The sequence below is a fragment of the Triticum dicoccoides genome, chromosome 6A, assembly GCF_002162155.2.
Source record: "Triticum dicoccoides isolate Atlit2015 ecotype Zavitan chromosome 6A, WEW_v2.0, whole genome shotgun sequence".
NCBI lineage: Eukaryota > Viridiplantae > Streptophyta > Magnoliopsida > Poales > Poaceae > Triticum > Triticum dicoccoides.
Window position 1 is genome coordinate 607690872 of NC_041390.1, and position 16280 is coordinate 607707151.

Genomic DNA, 16280 nt, shown 5'->3' on the forward strand with positions numbered 1-16280 from the left:
GTAGTGCCGGGTGCTGAGTCACCACCCATACCGTGGGGCCTTAACACATTGGCTTCATAACTATCTAGTATAATAAGGTTTGGCTGGCTCTAGTGAGGGAGTGGCGATGACCGAGTCACACCTTCCGCTCGCTTCGCCTATTATAGTCGTTGCTAGGTGGGATACGAACATGGATGTAACTTTGATTACTTCTAGAGTTCTTTGTATTCCACGACAGTAGATGAATAAGATCAAAAGTTTTTCTTGCAAAAAAAATCATAATTATTAAATAAAATGTCCAAATTATGCACAACCATAATTTTCATGAATTTAAAAAATCAAGATTTTAAAAATGTTCAATGAATTAAGCAAACAGGAACTCAAAAAGATGAAATCCAAAAAATGTTCTTCACTTTCAAAAATCTCGAGGAATTTCTAAAAATCTCACGAAATTTAAAATGTTTATGAAATTCAAAATATTTTTGCAGATTTAAAATGCTCGTTAATTCTTAAAAGTTATAGGAAATAAAAAAATTGATTGTCATCTTACAAGATATTCAATAGGTTTAAGAAAGTAGTATATATAAAATAAGTTCAGTTTATAGTTTTTTTGTATATAAAGCATGATTGTAAAAGGATGACAGGAAATATAGGGTCACGCTATTCGTCATCCTGGGTGAGGAATAGTGATTCTTTACCCCCTCTATTTTACCATCAATGCACCGTAATTTTATGTTTCGTAAGTTTTGTCTTATTTATGACACAAAAAGAGATCGTAAAAAAATATAACCGCTGTAAAAAATATTTTATGTTATGTAAAATTACAAATGTAAAAACATAATATAAAATGTACATAAACTGTAATTTTTTTGTCTTATGATCTATATTTTTATTTTTGTATGCTAAATTTTACGTAGTGAATCAGTATGAATGTAACTATTTTTATTACAAACGTAGTTTATTTATGAAGCGATCATTTCTTTATGAATGTAAAATTTGATATTAGAAAACAAAAATATAGGTTATAAGACCAAAAAAGGCACATTTTATATATGTTTACACTATATTTTTACATTAGTAAATTTACTAATATAAATTAATTTTTACGTTGAGCACATATTTTCTTATGTTCTCTTTTTATGTATTAAATAAAATAAAATTTAAAAACATAAAAATACGGTGCATTGATGTCAAAATATAGAAGGGGTGAAGAATAACTATTTCTTACCCAGGATGACGAATAGCGCGACTAGTGATACCATTCATCACGCAGGGTGAAGAATAGGTTATTCTTCACCTGAGGTAATCTTACGATTATTTTATAATTAAATTATGTTTGGAATTCAAATAGTTACATTCCTATTGATTCACTACGTAAGATTTGACATAAAAAAAATAAAAATATAGGTTATAAGACAAGAAAATTTGCAGTTTATGTGTATTTTACACTATATTTTTACGTTTGTAATTTTACATAACATAAAATATTTTTTACGGCGATTATATATTTTCTTATGGTATCATTTTACGTCGGGAATAAGACAAAACTTATGGAACGTAAAATTGCAGTATATTGATGGTAAAATAGAGGGGGTGAAGAATAATTATTCCTCACTCAGGGTGACAAATAGTCAATCCTTATATTGGGCACCTAGGTGCCTGGCACCTAACATTTAATAGCTCGCATGTTCACCCATTTGTATTTATTAATTTGAATAGAATTAAAACACACATTAATTGGTGGAGAGGGAATGTCAGAATAAAAAGGAAAGAGATATACATAATTACATGCATCCTCTTTAGATCGAGGTATACTATGTGCGCACAATGTGACTCGTCTTCTTGTGAATTTTTTCTACGCACAGATGAATATATGTATACATAAAAGTTGATACCTTCATGAGGTATCCATGAAAAAATATTTTTATTATTTATATCAACAATGTGCGATGACTCCAAATAATATAAACATACTCATGGTATATATACCTACTAATGAAATTATGTACATTCACGAATACGTATATATCCAATGATTTATTCTAGGTTTTAGGTGTTAAAGAAATTATATACATAGCGGATATGTATATACCTACTAACGAAACTATGTACATATATGGGTATACATATACCTATGAACGAAATTATATACATACCCTCAAAAAAAAAAAGAAATTATATAAGGCAAATGCATCCTACTACCTGGTGTAGTTACACCCATTTTCTTATATACTACCATGTGTTAGTATATGCTCTACTTTATTATTTTTATTATGTTCATATACAATATCTAAGATACTCGAAAGTGAGTTATATGAAAAAATTGCAAGTGAGCCCATAATTTTATTATATTTGTGAATATGTACATATTTGTACGTAAAATGAAGTATGCACAAAATATGATACATACTACCAAAAAAGTAGTATATATATATATATTACCTAAACATTTTTATATACTACATACTACACATACATACACTCCGATATGATAGATACTACCTCAAACATACGAAACAAAAATGGGAGTAACTACACCCGGTAGTAGGAAATTTTTTGATATATAATTTCAATTTAAAGTTTATTTTTTAATGAAACGCGATTGTAAAAGGCTGACATGGAATGTACGAAAAAACGGCTTCCCAAAAGCAAAAAATCCCAACGAAACGAGGCTGAAAATCCCCCCTCATGATATAAACCGGGGTGCTAGTACAAAATATGTCTGCATTGATCGCTACTGGTCTGGCCCACACCGGAGTACATGTAGAGGACGTGCCCATGGCGCTAGGTACTGGCGATGTATAGGATTTGGGGACCTCCTATTTGACGCATATTTTGTATTTGTGAATAAATTTGAACAGGAAGAAATTTTAAAATTTCTGAATTTTTTTTGTTAAGACATTTTAGAATTTGAAAATGTTTTTTTGCAAAAGTGAACATTTCTAAATCTCCCGAACAAATTTGAACATGTGGACAATTTTTTTTTCATTTTTCCAAACAATTTACGGAAATACGATTTTTTTTCATGTTTATTAAAAATAAAGTAATATGAATGTTTTATGAAACATGAACAATTTTCAAATTCTACAAAAATTTGAAAAAACTCAAACATTTTGGCAAAAGAGGAATATTTTTTGAAATATGTGAATACTTTTAAAAAAATAGGAACATTTTTGGAAACTATTAACAAAACTTGAAAACATGAATTTCTTTTGGAGAAGAGGACATTTTTTGATAACAGGAACAGTTTTTGAAACTCCCCGAATAAACTTGAAAACACAAGTGTTTATTGAAATTTGCAAACAATTTTTATAATATGGGAACATTTTTTGGGAAGGCCAACATTTTTTTGCAAATACTAATATTTTTGGAACTCCTGGTATTTTTTCAAAACGTGAACATTTTTGGAAATTTCCAAACAATTTTTGAAAAATACAAACATTTAGAAAAACAAATGGAAAAGGAAAAAGGAAAACAAAAAAGGAAAGAAAAAACAAAAAATAGAAAAATGGATAGAAAAGCGAAAAAATAAACAGGTTCTAGAACGTTCGCAGAACCGGAAAAAAATCAGTTGGGAATCCTTAGAAGGTTCCCAAATCCGGGATAGCTGAAACGATTAATGGGCCGGCACAGATCGGCGTTGTTCGCTCAGGAAGTCTCTGCGAATCCTTGACAAGTTGACGCAACATGCGTCATATAGGATTTTCCTAGGAATTGTGCACCTCGTCTGCTACTAAACCGAAAGTCTAATTACATCCCGAACACACAATGGCTAATAAGCCCACGGGGAACAAACAACCAAAAAGAACAGTGCACCAAATATTCACTCTTGTCTCAAAAAACCATTCTCTATACAGGTGACGAAAAAAACAGTACATAAAAAAACGGCGAGGGAAGACGAGCGTTAGTCGCTAGCACAATTACTAAGCTCCCTATAAATGAAGACATATGAGAGCTTCACCATTTATTTCCCAAACTGGTCCCGTCTGTAGGGATCTGGACGTGTCATGGATTCTGCATGATAGTATTAGAACTGACATGGCCGTGGCCCATATAGTGCTAGAGCATATTACATTGCCGATTTTTTTTCTCGTCGATCAATCAACCACCTTTTTATTTTGGTCATTTTTCCATTAAAATAGTTTTTATTTATTCAAAAAGTAGGATTGTGAGCAAACGTGTGGCCTTGTGGCCTGTGCCTATTGCGCTGGTGATTGTTACCCCATTTGGTTTTTCAGCAATTATTTCTTTCATCTGATTGTCCTATTGAAATGCTTTGATGTTTTAATGTTCTATAATTTTAATTATTTAGAAATTAAGAAAATGTTCAGAAATTTTAGTAAAATCTCAAAAAATTCAGTTCATAATTTAATAATTGGTAATGAATATGAAAAATATATACATGAATTATAAAAACATTCACAAGTTTTTTTACAAGCACAAATATGGTTATTTTTCCAATTTAATAATTCTCATGAATACGGAAAATATTTCATAAAGAAAAAATTCTCATGAATTTAAATCATGTTCCCAATCTTTTTTAAAATATACCTATTTCGAAGAAGATTCATGAATTAATTAAAAAAAGAAATATAAAACATGTTTCCTCTTTTCCAAGAAAGCCGACTCACAGGCGACAAGGTTTTTCTGCCTCCTGTCGGCGTCGATGCGTATCTATCTCATCTCTTGTGGCCTTAGGGTGATGGAGGCGTGGTGGACCGCCGACGCAGTCAAGCGGGAGGGCTCCTGCTCTATGTTGAGGCAATTTCTTGAGTTTGATTATGGTTTGTCTCCTGCTGAAGAAGGCGAGACGATGGCGGCTCCTGAAGATGAAATACGTTTTGCCCCACCTGTCCCATGACCCGGTGGTGCGTCTAGTCTTATCGGAGGGCTTGTCAAGGTGTGTCTTCGACTGATCTTACGGGATTCAATGGATGTTTGTCTTTGGTGGATTGTCTACGTATCGATATTTGTTCTTCTATGATCGTGTGTCTACAAGTTTGTTTCTTCCATTCCATGTTTCTCTTCATCAGCTAGAGTGTTGTTTCTAGCGTGTTAGTTCTATGGAGTCTTAGCACGACGACTTCCAATAGTCTAAGGTGGGCTAGACTCCGGCGAGGGAAGGGCAACGGCGGTGGCGCGACTTTAGCTCACTCCAGTTATTGTAGTCGTCGATAAGTAGTCTATGGACCTGTATGTAACTTTTGTTACTTCCCGTGTTCGTTGTACCACAACGACATTTGATGAATACATTGAAAGTTTCTCTTGCACAAAAATCATGGTTTTTAAAACGAAATGTCCAATTTATGTACATTTTAAACTATAATGTTTAGAAAATGTTCATTAACTTTACAAGTACACAAGATTTTACAAATGTGCAATGAATTTCAAAAAATTACAAACTCATAAACTGAAATTCGAAAATATTCATGACTTTGGGAAATCTTCAAAATTTTCAAAAAAAACATCATGAAACCTAAGATGTTTTCATATTCTAAAATGTCAATAATTTTTTTTAAAAATGTTTGTTATGTGTTATAAGTGGTGTATCCGAAATTTTTAACATGTACTTTAAAAATGTTCAACATCTCTATTTTTGTAAAAAAAACATTGCAAAAAATGAGTGTAAAAGACTAACTGGAAACGTACGGAAGAAACCGGCTTCGCACAAAAAATTCCACCAAAACCGGCAGAAAAGCCCCTCATGATAAAAACCAGGTTGCCAACAAAAAAATGTATGTAGCGACTCCCTACTGGACTGGCCCAGGTCGAAGCAGCTGTGGGCGGTTCATCCATAGCGCTCGGGCAATATATAGCAATTGTGCCCCTTATCTACTACCACACCGACAGACTAACTATACTCACTCAGAACACAGAAAGCCTAATAAGCCCAGGGGGAACAAACAACCCAAAACAATAGTGCACCAAACATCCATTATACAAGTGATAAGAAAAATATTACATTTTATTCATCAAGTTTCTTCCCAAAATATTATGTTTTCAGCCAAGTTTTTTTTGAATTACAAAAACTATTATTATATTTTAAGAAATGCTCAAAAATTTAAATAAATATTTTATAAATTGTTCACGAATATGAAAATATATTCAACATTCAAAATAATGTTCACCAGTTTTTATGAACACAAAATTGAAAAAATGGTGAAAACTAAAAAACATTCAAGTTTTTATTTTATTAATTTAAAAATTCTTCACGAAGATGAAATATATTCACAAAATTTAGATATGTTCACATCTTAGGATAAATATTCATGGATGTAAATTATGTTCCCCAATTTTTTAAAATATTACGAAATTTGAAAACTATTCATGAAGTAATTTTTTTAGATTAAAATATATAAAAGTAACAGGAAAAGGAAAAAAAAGAAACCCGGAAGAGAGAAAAATAAAAGACCGAAATCAAAGGGAACATTTTCAAAACCAGAATGATCGTCCTAGATAACCGCCCAAAAGCACCCGTAGGGTTCCGCGCTTGCTCAACTGGCTCCATGGTATGGGCGTAATATAAACTGCCGTAATAACCCTTGAAAGAAAATAATAGGATTAATTCTACATGTGTAAACAGCAAGGTAAAACACGTGTTGCCCTCTAGTATCTTTTCAGAGTGAATGAATTTTTCACCCCGAATCTGAGTTACTCCCGTGTGGCGCCTTGACCGATGCCATGTTGGCTTCTATTTTGTAAAAGAAAGGTCATTGATATTTTTAGTTCGTTTTGATCATCACATATTTTTATGTGTGTGGGGGAACAATTGCAGGAGATGACATGAAGGGATAATAGGGTCTAGAACATATCAACGAACACATCAACAGTGTCCACCATCAGAATGGTGGACATTCAATTGTACGGTCGATTGACCACACAACATTTTGACTGAAACCCTTAAATACAAGTAAATATTGTGTATGAGGCAGTATAAAAATTATAAAACACAAATTCATTTCAATCACAAGTTTAAATCAACATAACGTGCTTAAATCCCTAGCATTGCCAGTGCACCATCATCTTCTGCAACATCAAGAAAGAAGCTACGATATGGTAAAGCAGGGACGCATTTGAAATGTCTTAGGGGGATTCGATATTTAATTTGGATGGCTAATATTCCTCAGAAGATCTGGATTTTTGCGTGGCGACCCACAACCAATAGGTTGGTGGTCCAGATGAATAAAGTTAAGAACCATCAGACTGATTCAGGTATGTGTTCTATTTGTGGTGTAGAAGATGAAAAACACTTTTCAAGCTCTCGTGAGTTGTTTTAAAGCTCGTGCTCTACAATTGGCCTTGAGAGAGTAGTGGAATATTCCGGATGAAGAGTTCTTCAAGTGCTCGGGACCGGATTAGTTATTGATTTTGCTGGCTCAGTTGAGCTTGCAGCAGAGGGAGCAAATCTTGTTTTCTTTTCCTAGTGAGCATGGCATTTGAGAAACGATTTAACTTTTGGGAAGGGGAAGGAATTCATTAATTCCTCCGCATATTTTATGGACAATTATTGGTCCACTTTCACGTTCTGCCACGACACTGTTTAGTTGGACGCTAGCAACAAGGATAAGTAGAAGGCGAGAGGTGTTATAGCTGATTATGCACCATTAAAAGATCATGTGCACTAGTAGAAAAAGGGGCTTTCGTTCATGCCTGGCCAGCCCATTAGTCCCGGTTCTGCCACGAACCGGGACCAATGGATGAGCCCAGGGGGCCGGCCGGGGCCTCGTGGGCATTGGTCCCGGTTCGTCTTGGCCCATTTGTCTCGGTTCTTGGCATGAACCGGAACCAATGAGCGTCGCTCCTGGCCCACAAACATAGGTCCCGGTTCTTGGCTCGAACCAGGACAGAAGGCTGGGCTTTAGTCCCGGTTCGAGCCACGAACCGGGACAAATGAGTTGCCTATATATACCCCATCACCGGCGAGCAGAGCACTCCACAGTGCTCTGTTTTTTGCTAGCCGGCGAGGGGAAAGGCATTGGGTGCTCTAGCTCACCTCCTATGCACATGAGGTGTTCGATGAAATGCCCGAGCCACGCTAGTTAAGCTTTCTCCTCTCGAAGCTCGACCTCGGAGCTCCATTTTTTCCGAGATTTGTCTAGGTTTAGCGGTCCGTCACGCCCCGTCCTTGTCTTCACCGCCATCGATCGCCCGCGGTGATCTCGTCGCCGAGACCACCGTGGTGAGCCTCTTGTTCTTATCTTCTTTCTGAAAGAAAAAAACTTACTTCAGATAGATACTTGTCTAATTTTCTTACTTTTGACACACATAATTATATATAATGCACGCAGATGAATTGGCAATGGATGTACGGTGACATACACACCTCCGAGTACATTAAGGGCTTGCGTAACTTTCTCGAAGTGGCTGAGGCAAACAAGCAGAATGGTTTTTATGTGTTGTCCATGCCCTGATTGTGGGAATACGAGGTCTTACTCTGACAAGAAAATCTTTCACACCCACCTGCTTTATAAGGGTTTCATGCAACACTATAATGTTTGGACGAAGCACGGAGAAATAGGGGTTATGATGGAAGACAACGAAGAAGAAGAGGATGATGACAACTATGTGTCCCCTGAATACAGTGATGCTGCAACGGGGGAAGCTGAAGATCAAGAGGAAGCTGAAAATCAAGAGGAACCAAACGATGTGCCCGATGATGATCTCCGTCGGGTCATTGTTGATGCAAGGGAAAATTGCGAAAGTGAAAAGGAGAAGCTGAAGTTCGATCGCATGTTAGAGGATCACAAAAAAGGGTTGTACCCCAATTGCGAATATGGCAACACAAAGCTCGGTACCGTACTAGAATTGCTGCAGTGGAAGGCAGAGAATGCTGTGCCTAACAAAGTATTTGAGAAGCTACTGAAAATATTGAAGAAGAAGCTTCCAAAGGATAACGAATTGCCCGACAATACGTACACAGCAAAGAAGGTCGTATGCCCTTTAGGATTGGAGGTGGAGAAGATGCATGCATGCCCTAATGACTGCATCCTCTACCGCGATGCGTACAAGGATTTGAACGGATGCCCGGTATGCGGTGCATTGCGGTATAAGATCGGACGAGATGACCCTGGTGATGTTGAGGGCGAGCCCCGCAGGAAGAGGGTTCCTGCGAAGGTGATGTGGTATGCTCCTATAATACCATGGTTGAAACGACTGTTTAGAAACGAAGAGCATGCCAAGTTGATGCGATGGCACAGTGAGGACCATAAGAAAGATGGGAAGTTGAGAGCACCCGCTGAGGGGTCGCAATGGAGAAAAATCGAGAGAAAGTATTGGGCTCAGTTTGTAGGTGACCCAAGGAACATATGGTTTGGTTTAAGCGCGGATGGAATTAATCCTTTCGGGGAGCAGAGCAGCAATCACAGCACCTGGCCCGTGACTCTATGTATGTATAACCTTCCTCCTTGGATGTGCATGAAGCGGAAGTTCATTATGATGCCAATTCTCATCCAAGGCCCTAAGCAATCCGGCAAAGACATTGATGTGTACCTAAGTCCATTAGTTGAAAAACTTTTACAGTTGTGGAATGGAAATGGTGTACGTGCGTGGGATGAGCACAAAAAGGTGAAATTTAACCTGCATGCATTGTTGTTTGTAACCATCAACGATTGGCCCGCTCTCAGTAACCTTTCAGGACAGACAAACAAGGGATACCACGCATGCACGCACTGTTTAGCTGACACCGAAAGTATATACCTGGACAGATGTAGGAAGAATGTGTACCTGGGCCATGGTCGATTTGTCCCGACCAACCATCAATGTCGAAAGAAAGGCAAGCATTTCAAAGGCGAGGCAGATCACCGGAAGAAGCCCGCCATGCGTACCGGTGATCACGTACTTGATATGGTCTCTGATTTACACGTAATATTTGGAAAGGGTCCCGGCAGACTAGCTGTTCCGAATGACGCTGAGGGACGCGCACCCATGTGGAAGAAGAAATCTATATTTTGGGACCTACCCTACTGGAAAGAGCTAGAGGTGCGCTCTTCAATCGACGTGATGCATGTGAGGAAGAATCTTTGCGTGAACCTGTTAGGCTTCTTGGGCGTGTATGGGAAGACAAAAGATACACCTGAGGCACGGGAGGACCTGCAACGTTTGCATGAAAAAGACGGCATGCCTCCAAAGCAGTATGAAGGTCCTGCCAGCTACGCTCTTACCAAAAAAGAGAAGGAAATCTTTTTTGAATGCCTGCTCAGTATGAAGGTCCCGACTGGCTTCTTGTCGAATATATAAGGGAATAATAAATATTCCAGAGAAAAATTTTCAAAACCTAAAGTCTCATGACTGCCACGTGATTATGACGCAACTGCTTTCGGTTGCATTGAGGGGGCTTCTACCGAAAAACGTCCGATTAGCCATTGTGAAGCTATGTGCATTCCTCAATGCAATATCTCAGAAGGTGATCGATCCAGATATCATACCAAGGCTAAGGAGTGATGTGGCGCAATGTCTTGTCAGTTTCGAGCTGGTGTTCCCACCATCCTTCTTCAATATCATGACACACGTCCTAGTTCATCTAGTCAACGAGATTGTCATTCTGGGGCCCGTATTTCTACATAATATGTTCCCCTTTGAGAGGTTAACGGGAGTCCTAAAGAAATATGTCCGTAACCGTGCTAGGCCAGAAGGAAGCATCTCCATGGGCCATCAAACAGAGGATGTCATTAGGTTTTGTGTTGACTTCATTCCTGGCCTTAAGAAGATAGGTCTCCCTAAATCGCGGTATGATGGGAGACTGACTGGAAAAGACACGCTAGGAGCAGACTCAATAATATGCAGGGACGGGCATTCTTGGTCTCAAGCACACTACACAGTTCTACAGAACTCTACCTTGGTGACCTCGTATGTCGATGAACACAAGAACAGTCTGCGCTCCAAACACCCGGAGCAGTGTAACGACTGGATTACATGTGAACACATCATGACTTTCAGCAGTTGGTTGGAAACACGTCTCAGAGGTGACAACACTGTTTGTGATGAGTTGTACTCGTTGTCCAGAGGACCATCTTTGACTATATTGACTTACAAAGGATATGAGATAAATGGGAATACATTTTACACGATCGCCCAAGATCAAAAGAGCACCAACCAAAACAGCGGTGTCCGCTTTAATGCAGCAACCGAGAGGGGAAATGACACATATTATGGTTACATAGTGGACATATGGGAACTTGACTACAAATATGATTTTAAGGTCCCTTTGTTTAAGTGCAAATGGGTCAATCTGTCAGGAGGCGGGGTACAGGTAGACCCATAGTACGGAATGACAACAGTGGATCTGAATAATCTTGGGTACACTGACGAACCGTTCTTCCTAGCCAATGATGTGGCACAGGTTATCTATGTGAAGGCCATGTCTACCAAACCGAGAAAAAGAAAAAATAAGGAAGCGAATACATCATACGATGAGCCCAAGCACCACATAGTTCTTTCAGGAAAAAGGGACATCGTGAGAGTGTAGGGCAAGACAGGCATGTCCGAAGATTATGAAAAGTTTCATGAAATTCCTCCCTTCAAAGTCAAGGCTGATCCCAAGCATCCTGATAAACGATGAAGATTATCCATGGTTATGGTGTAATAAGCAAAGCACACAAGCGGAAAAAAGTGAAGACTTTCTCTCCATAACTATTATGATGATACCATGCCAATTTTCAACCTTTTCGTAGTTCATTTGAAATGCTTGTTGTAACAGACGAGTTTCTGTATGAAATCCTGATACTTCGAAATAGATTGTCCGTTTTTTACGCGAAGTGCATCCAGTTTTTGCCGTAACCCTCTCTAATTTCTTGCACATGCTATGTGGGTGAAATGATGATACCATGCCAACTTTCAACCTTTTCAGAGCTCATTTGTAGTGCTTTTCAATTTCAGGGTCTTATAGCTCAAAATAATCAGTAAATGCATGGAAAATAACAAATGAAGTCAGAAAAGATTGAAAATTGATGATGTGGCTTTGAATGGTGCATTTTGAACACAGAAAAACTATGGAGTTCAAATAAATTCTAAAAAATGAAATCCTTTTGTAACAGACGAGTTTTCGTATGAAACTCTGATACTTCGAAAGAGATTGTCCGTTTTATACATGAAGTGCATCCAGTTTTTGCCGTAACCCTCTCTACTTTCTTGCACATGATATGTGGATGAAATGATGATATCATGCCAACTTTCAACCTTTTTAGAGTTCATTTGTAGCGCTTTTCAATTTCAGGGTCTTATAGCTCAAAATAATCAGTAAAATAACAAATATCATAAAATAAAATAAATAAGTAATTAGAAACAGAATAAAATAAACTTTAATAAAATATATAAGTAGAAACAAAATAAAATAAACTTTAATAACATAAATAAAATTTATGAAACTAAAATTATCAGCGTATTTTCTGTTCAAAACATTATAAGCAACCTCTAGTATTATTGAAACTAAAATTATATAAAATTGATGCAACTAAAATTATCAAAGTTTTTTCTGTTCAAAATCATTAAAAGCAAAAAGAATTTTCATAAAGAACTTTTTTGTTAGAAACTTTAATAGCAAAAAGAATTATCATAAAATAAAATAAATAAGTAATTAGAAACAAAATAAAATAAAATAGATAAGTATTTTGATGTAAGTAGAAACAAAATAAAATAAATAAAGCAAAAAAGAAAAGAAATAAACTGGAAAAAAAATAAAAAATGCCACCTACTGGGCCACCACGGCCTGAATACGACTAGAAATCCATCCATGGGCAGGAGTCAAGCCCGCAGAAGGCCCACTAGGCCCACAGGCATAGCAGTGCGAGATTAGGCCCAGAGGCCTGCAATTCAGAGGAGTTCAATGGAGATGGCGGGGCAGGACTTATAAATAGGTCCTGCCGCTCCTCGGCTAGCAAGGTGGGACTAAATATCCCACCGCACCGCGGCTTTGGCAGGCGCAGGCCTTTGGTCCCGGTTGATAGCACCAACCGGGACTAAAGGGAGGCATTGGTCCCGGTTGGCGCCACGAACTGGTACCAAAGCCCCCCTTTAGTCCCGGTTGGTGCCACCAACCGGGACCAAAGGCCTCTTTTGGGCTGCCGAAAAGACGCCTTTGGTCCTGGATGGTGGCACCAACCTGGACTAAAGGGGGGCTTTGGTCCCGGTTGTTGCCATGAACCGGGACTAAAGCCTTTCCTATATAAGCCATTACCTAGCATTTTTTCCAGATTTCATCGCCAGTTGTTGCCCGACGATGCCGACCTCCTCGACGCCGCCAGGCTGCCCGCCACCGTCGCCGTCGCCCGTGCCCCCGAGCCCACGCTGACGCCGTCCGCCGTCCCCGAGCCCACGTCGTCGCCCTCCGCCGCCCCCGAGCGCGCCCGGCCGCGCCCCTGCGCCACGACCCGCCCCCACCGTCGCAGTTGTCACCGGACACGCCCTGCCCCGGCCCGCGTCACCCACCGTGGCCGTCGCCGACGCCCCCGCTGTCGCCGACGCCCTTGCCGCCCCCGCTGTCGCCGACGCCCTTGCCGCCCCCGCCGTCGCCCTCGCCGGCCGCCCCCGATGTGAGCCGCCGCCGCCATGGCTCTGTTTTTCAGTGCTTTTTTTTCATATAATGTGTATTATTTTTTTGTTCATTGCATTTTTTTCATATATAATGTATATATGTATGTGGTAGCTAGATGATGAATGGACGTGGCTATGTATGTATGAATAAAATGTTCATAGCATTTTTTGTTTATATATGTTTTTTTCATATATGTATTAATTTTTTATTTGATTGTTAGTAGATATCGATTTTAGGTTAGTGCATTTTAGGTTAGTGTAGAGGAAAAAGTAAAATAAGGAAAAGGAAGAAAAGATGAAGAAGGAAAGAAGGAAGAAGAAGAAGAAAAAGAAGCTACGGGAGAGGAAGAAAGAGAAGAACAAGGAGAAGAAGAGGAGAGGAATATTCTATTTTTTCTTCTTCTCCTTTATTCCTTTCTTCTTCTGTTCTTTTTTGTTCTTTTTTTTCTTCGATCTTCTCCTCTATTAATCCTTTCAGCTTCTCCCCTTTTTCTTCTTCTTCCGGACACCGCGGAGGTGGTTAATTAGTAGTTGAACTAGTTAAACTAGTTTATATATAGTAAATGCTTAATTAGTAGTTGAACTAGTTGATTTACTAAAACTACTTTATTTATAGTAAGTGCTTAATTAATTAGTAGTTGAACTAGTTGATTTAATAAAACTACTTTATTTTACTATATATAGAAGTAGTTTATTTTTAATAAGTACTACTTTATTCTATTTATAGTAAGTGCTTAGTAGTTGAACTACTTGATTTAATAAAACTAGTTTATTTTACTATAGAAGTAGTTTATTTTTAGCAAGAAAATTAATAGAACTAGTTTATTTTTTTAGTTAAAGCAATTATTCCCGCATCGACGTCGATGATGCCTATCCCGCATCCTCGTCGTCGACTCGGTGGAGGAGGCCGACTTGATCAGAGGGGCCATGTCCGGGACTGGGCTCCACTGAGATGGTTTTGGGATGTGCTACCTTCCGGGGGCGTAGGTTGGTGAGGAGCCAGCCCGTCGTTGACCCGACCCTTGTTTGGTGATGGTCGCGTGGGCCAGTGACGATGCTGAGGCTTCCGGACACCGCGGAGGTGGTACGTCACCGTGTCAGCGAGGAGGACGAGCACGTCCGTCGCTACATGATTGCGTTGGAGGGCAGGTTCGACAATACCTGGCAGGTTCTTCAGGGATCTCACTAGAGCGATCATGTGATGATTCCTTCTCTTTGGGTGTCCACCGCCCGTGCCGATACCTGTCGGGTGCTACGGTTCTAGCTGTACTAGCGAAGTTATATGTATGATAGTATTCGAGGTGTATTAGTGATAATATTCGACGATGTACGGACGCAAGAGATGATGTCATTTTGCTTATAATTGAATGCATCCTAATTTGAATACTACTTTATTTTGCGATTTGATTTTTCTTATTGAATGCTCAAATTGGAAAACTACTCCTACTTTGAATGCTAAAATTGGAGAGCACTATGCAAGGCGTATGCATATGATTAGTTGATAGCTTATAGGGTTTTTGTTTTCGCAGAAATCTAGGAGCCCCCCTCCATCATCCCCGCCGTCGTCTCCGTCACCGACCCCCTCCGACCTTGAGGTGAGACCAGCCAAATCCTTTTTTAGAAAGATAAGTAAACGATATTTCGGGTTGACTTTAAGTCTGTCGAGTCTCCACCATCTATGAGAGGACGAAGAAGCCCGACTGTTGTCGTGGGGGTCGTTTCTCCTTCTTCTCCGGGTGCTAGACCTTTGTTATGCACTAGGGGAAGAAGGAGTAACGACCATCACCGACGGTCGCAAATGTCAGAGAGGAATCAGTGAGGGAGAGTTCCACCATATATATATGAGAGGACGAAGAATCCCGACTGTTGTCGTGGGGGTCGCTTCTCCTTCGTTCCCGTGTGCTAGACATTTTGGTGTAATGCACTCGGGGACAAAGCGAGGAGCGACCATCACCGAGAGTCGAATATATACACCACGTGAGCTGAGAGTTTTCAAGAAAAGACTCGACAGACCGATAGTCAACCCGTGATGAATAATAATGATCTAATTTAGTTTTTGTAGTACATATATTTAATTGTACAAGTTTAATCTTTGAATTATGAACGTAGGAAATGTCGTCATTAGACGACGAAAGTCTCCTGGGGGAGTGCAGCTGATGCCACGACGACTGAGGTCTGTGCGACAGGCCTCACCTGGACGATGATCGACGCTTCAGCATTAAGCTCGAGGAGACCTTCGATGTTGAAACGGTACGCAATGACGATAAGTGTTTTTTCTTAATTAAGCATGACTACAACTATTTCAACGTGTAATTTTCATCTTTTACAATTCGAGTAGATTATCCCATGCCATGCAAGGCGCTATGCCTTGGAGAGGATGGGTTTTGAAGACCATGAAAGTTTCAAACTAAAGAAAATTCACCTAAGGACTCATCATGATGTGGATTTTGAAGTAGAGTTGTACAATTCTGAGAGCGTAACCCATTTTGGTTGCAAAAAATGAGAAGCACTTTGCAAGATGTATGGTTTTGATGAGGGTATGCTTATCACCATGGATCTTGGTGATCCTGAAATCGAGCAAGACAATATGGACATTTGGGTCCTTGTTGATACGCCTTCAATTTTATCGCTATGTGAGTTTCTCAAACATAGTTATTAGCTAATTTATATTGTTTATTTCAAAATAGTTGACAGCTTATTTCCATTGACAGTTTATTTTTATTCTTCAAAGAATGTGCGGAAGATGGTAGACAAAACCCACTACACCGATGGCT